This window comes from Alosa alosa, chromosome 23, assembly GCF_017589495.1.
Source record: "Alosa alosa isolate M-15738 ecotype Scorff River chromosome 23, AALO_Geno_1.1, whole genome shotgun sequence".
In the NCBI taxonomy this organism is placed as follows: Eukaryota; Metazoa; Chordata; class Actinopteri; order Clupeiformes; family Clupeidae; genus Alosa; species Alosa alosa.
Genome location: NC_063211.1, coordinates 2,588,021 through 2,592,704, shown reverse-complemented (window position 1 = coordinate 2,592,704; position 4,684 = coordinate 2,588,021). Strand labels below are relative to the sequence as shown.

Below are 4,684 nucleotides of genomic sequence, written 5' to 3'. Positions count from 1 at the left end.
TCACAGCACTATCTTACTGTAACATACTGTGAAAGTGATGCTCTGGTCATCAGCAGAAGACTAATCTGAAAAGATGTCATTTATTGTTTTATTTTGATTTGCAAAGGCACAATGTTGTTATTTATCACCTTTTCTAGTAGATAGACCATCGTCTTACTTCTTTATCTTGTAATTGTTCTGGTTCCGAATGTATGTTTCCTTGTTCTCTATATGTAGCATAAGCTACTGGAAGCCGAAATTCCCTTTGGGATGAATAAATTATATATTTTTCTTTCTATCAAGCAGACAGCCCATATATGAAAAAATTGTAACGTTTGAGAGCTTGCCAATTAGATATCAATTACGCTGCACCTTAATGATGCAGTGACACAAGTTCCGGCAATTAACCCCATCCTTGACCCCGATTTAAAGCATCTACTCAGGTGCCCGCGACTCAGGGAAGGTTGGGGGCGAAGACTCGACCACAGGGCACAGGGGAATATGGATCTGTGCCGCGGTATGAATACTATAAACAACGTCTTTGTTTGGATATATCTGTGGAAATGTAAAATAAAATGCGTGAGAAAACTACCAAAATAAAACTTCATAACTTTCGGCTGCTCTTGGAGTCCGGCTGACGTGGCGCCCGAGCAGTCGGTGCTCCACGCGGACACCCCCACACGAGCCAGACTTGAGTCTGTCCCAACAGCAGTCGGCGGCTGCAGCACGCGCAGCGGTCCAACATCTGCGGAGGGGCCAGTCTTCGCAGCCTGAGTGCAGCATACACACGGAGACACACAGTCTTGAGTGTGTTGGCAAGGCTGCACACCGTTTCGCCTTAGGAGAAGAACGCCAAAGCTTTCCTAGTAGAACAACTTTCTTCCGCCTTCTATGCTGGACTGATGCGCTTGAATTGAAGAAGAGGTAAGCGCTCCGTTTCCATGACCGTGTTGTTATTCTGACCGGGCTGCTCAGCGCTTGAACGTTTGCAGAAAACTTTAGATTCAAGAGGAAAGATTTTACTGTGAATCTGACAGTTTCTTCAACTAGCGCTCTCTCCAATACACACACAGCAGACCTACGGTCATATGATTTTGTGGCAGGCTTAGTTTCCCGTTAAGCATCGACACAGTGCTATGCGTGCAGACTTCTGAGGCGTATGAGTCATTTGTTGCGACAAACCGAGTATGGAGACTAGTGTCGCCAGGTTGTGTATTAAATTATGTGTTCTGCATGCAATTGTGGCGCGGATGAAAACAATGTCTCGGCACATCGTGTGTGCCACTGCGCAGAAAAAGGCAAGTGAACATTGCGAACCAATGCGCCTGTAATTGTACTGTAAACTGTAATCAGGGGAATTGGAAGCGGTCCGACTACTGTTCAGCATCTGATTGTTCAGCAGCGTATAACTTTTGTTGCTCGCGCGGCAGTGGCCGCTGGAGGGCAGCATGTTGACTGCAGCACGGGTGTCAGGTCAGGTGCGGAGCCCTGTGGTCCAACTCCTCCTGCTGCGGGAAAATATCATGTGAACGGGGCTTTGTACTCCCTGTGTCACATCGGAAGTCGTTAACACAACACTGTTTGTGCTAAAATGTATAATATGTCACATCGTAATCAGACTTCTTCACATTATTTACATGTTTGTTTAACTTTAGTACCATTCACACAACAGCTTCTAAGGGGCCCATGATCAGTCTGTAAGATTTGTAAGAGTTGTGATATCAATAGTTATTCGTGAGCATAATATCAAATCTGGCTGTAATGAAAAGCTTGCATGAAAAGCTTGCAGCGTTGGGCCGTTAGTTGGCCGTTAGTTGGCCGTTCGGCTCTTTTCCGCTCCTTCATGACTCCTCTCCTGCTAACAGCTGGAGGAGGTGGTCCATTCCTGACGCATCAGAGACTTCTGATGTGGGAAACACAAAACATCTGCCTCATAAATTAGGCTCCGCTCCGTTAGGCTCTGAAAGACACCTCAGACAGGACACACTCTGGACTAAGCACAGACAGACAGACTGTGGACGAGGCACAGACAGACAGAGAGAGAGTAGACTACGGACACTCAGAGACACAGACAGACAGACAGAGACAGAAGATTACACTCTGATTACACTCTCCGAGAGACAACTCATTTATATTTTACATTTAGTCATTTAGCTGATGCACTCATCCAATGACTTATAGGAAAGGGAAACAATCAAGGTACAGTGTGTCACTTATTGCTGAAGTGTTGGTGCAGCAAAATACTGCTCACATAGAGCCATGTGACAGTTCTAGAAGAGGAATAATCAAGTGGCAGTTCTAGAAGGGGAATAATCAAGTAGCAGTTCTAGAAGAGGAATAATCAAGTGACAGTTCTAGAAGAGGAATAATCAAGTGGCAGTTCTAGAAGAGGAATAATCAAGTGACAGTTCTAGATAGTCGAGTGGTAAGTGCTAGATGAAGCTTGTCCAGTTGTTGGTAGTGCTAGGAGAGACTCTCTGACAGTAGATATAAGCTTACAGACACTCTCAGAGAGACAGTAGACTACAGACACTCTCAGAGAGACAGTAGACTACAGACAGTCTCAGAGAGACAGTAGACCACACACAGTCCACACAACTCTCCGACTCCTTCAGACTTATACTGTACTGGCTGAATGTTTTTTCCTCATGCTTGATTTGAGATTCAGTCCACGTTGCACCTGGGTGTTATTTGTGGAGGTGGTTATAAGTGGCTATAAGTGGCTAATGTTGGTCCGAAAGATGCTGATTGTGTTCTGCTAGTGTTGGATTGTGTGTTCTGTCTTCTAGTGTTGGGTCGTATCAGTACTGATTGTGTGTTCTGCATGCCGTGCTTTGGAGGAGGCTCTGTGCGGAGTGTGTGTGTGTGTGTGTGTGTATGTGTGTGTGTGTGTGTGTGTGTGTGTGTGTGCATGCAGTGTGTGTGTGTGTGTGTGTGTTTATGTGTGTGTGTGTGTGTGTGTGTGTGTATGTGTGTGTGTGCGCAGTGTGTGTTTATGTGTGTGTGTGTGTGTGTGTGTGTGTGTGTGTGTGTGTGTGTGTGTGTGTGTGTGTGTGTGTGTGTGTGTGTGTGTGTGTGTGTGTTGTGTGTGTGTGTGTGTGTGTGTGTGTGTGTGTGTGTGTGTGTGTGTGTGTGTGCGTGTGTGTGTGTGTGTGTGTGTGTGTGTGTGCGCATGTGTGTGTGTGTGTGTGTGTGTGTGTGTGGGGGCGGTTGATTTTCCCATCACTCCAGCTGTTGCAGTTTGCTCACACAACAGCCCTTGACAAACTCATTAACACTTAAGACAACAAGCTGCTCTCATACACTCTTACTCACACACTCTCTCGCTCACACACTCTCTCTGCCTCTCTAATAATCACTCTGCATGTAGACTATGCACAGGCTGTGTGAGGCTGATTAGGAAATAGCTATAATGAGCATCCTGCACGCACACATGCACACACACACACACACACACACACACACACACACACACACACACACACAAATACATATTTGTCAAACCTGGCACTGGGCATCTTCAATGGGTCTTATCAACAGGCGGGCACTGCTAGACGACACGAGTCCCTGTGGGGGTGGGGGGGGGTGTTAAAATGACTCCATTGCCCCTGTGGAAGGGGGAGCAGTGTGTGTGTGTGTGTGTGTGTGTGTGTGTGTGTGTGTGTGTTTTAAAGGCTTGTTGCTTGAATTATTAAGCAGGGAACAAATGGCATTAACATTTCATGGGTCGGGGATTTGACTTGGCTGCAGGTATTTTGGAGCGATCGGGGAAGCGTGTCACTGAAATTCAGGTCATGTTCTCCGTAAAAATGACAAACAAAATTGGAGTTTGAAGAGGATTGCCAGACACACATTTTCAGATTAAATTTAGCGCAGGTGCTGTGATGGGAGCAAATAACAGATTGCTTTTCCATTTCCAGCATTCTGAAGTGTACCCTCTGGAACAGAGCCTGTGTTATTGCTACATTAAATATACAGCAAAGAAACATCACCTGGAGACATGATTTGAAGTTTTAAAGCTACACTATGCAGGTTTACAGTATGTATTGAAACATCACCTGCAGGCATGATATGAAATGATGGAGGTTTTAAAGTTACACTATGCAGGTCTACAGTATGTATTGAAACATCACCTGGAGGCATGATATGAAGTTTTAAAGCTACACTATGCAGGTTTACAGTATGTATTGAAACATCACCTGGAGGCATGATATGAAATCATGGAGGTTTTAAAGCTACACTATGCAGGTTTACACCTGTTTTTAAAGGTACACTATGCAGGTTTACAACTGTTTTTAAAGGTACACTATGCAGGTTTATGTATTTTTGGCGAATGTAGAGCTCCCTCTAGAATCGCGATATATTTATATTTTACTCTGATGTTGTAACTTCTCATGACCTATCCCCCATGTACACAATGGAAATGCTTTGGTTGTGGAGGTGATGGATTAACAACAGGCAAAAACTATCTCCAAAGAGCGATCTGGTTAGGGCTTCGGACTTGGAACTGAAGGGTTGCCGGTTCGATCCCCGACCAGTAGGTATGGCTGAAGTGCCCTTGAGCAAGGCACCTAACCCCTCACTGCTCCCCGAGCGCCACTGTAGCAGGCAGCTCACTGCTCCGGGTTACTGTGTGCTCTGTGTGTTCACTAATTCACGGATGGGATAAATGCAGAGACCAAATTCCTTGTATACGCAAGTATAC

At 45.4% G+C, this 4,684-nt stretch overlaps 1 protein-coding gene across 1 annotated transcript in view; it reads left to right on the top strand.

Annotated features, from left to right (window-relative positions):
- Positions 1–746: 746 nt before the first annotated feature.
- Positions 747–4,684, top strand: part of sema5bb (sema domain, seven thrombospondin repeats (type 1 and type 1-like), transmembrane domain (TM) and short cytoplasmic domain, (semaphorin) 5Bb) — an 80,423-nt gene continuing 76,485 nt past the window's right edge. The window contains 1 exon segment of the mRNA XM_048234794.1: positions 747–903. The gene's annotated coding sequence lies outside the window, so the exon portion shown is untranslated.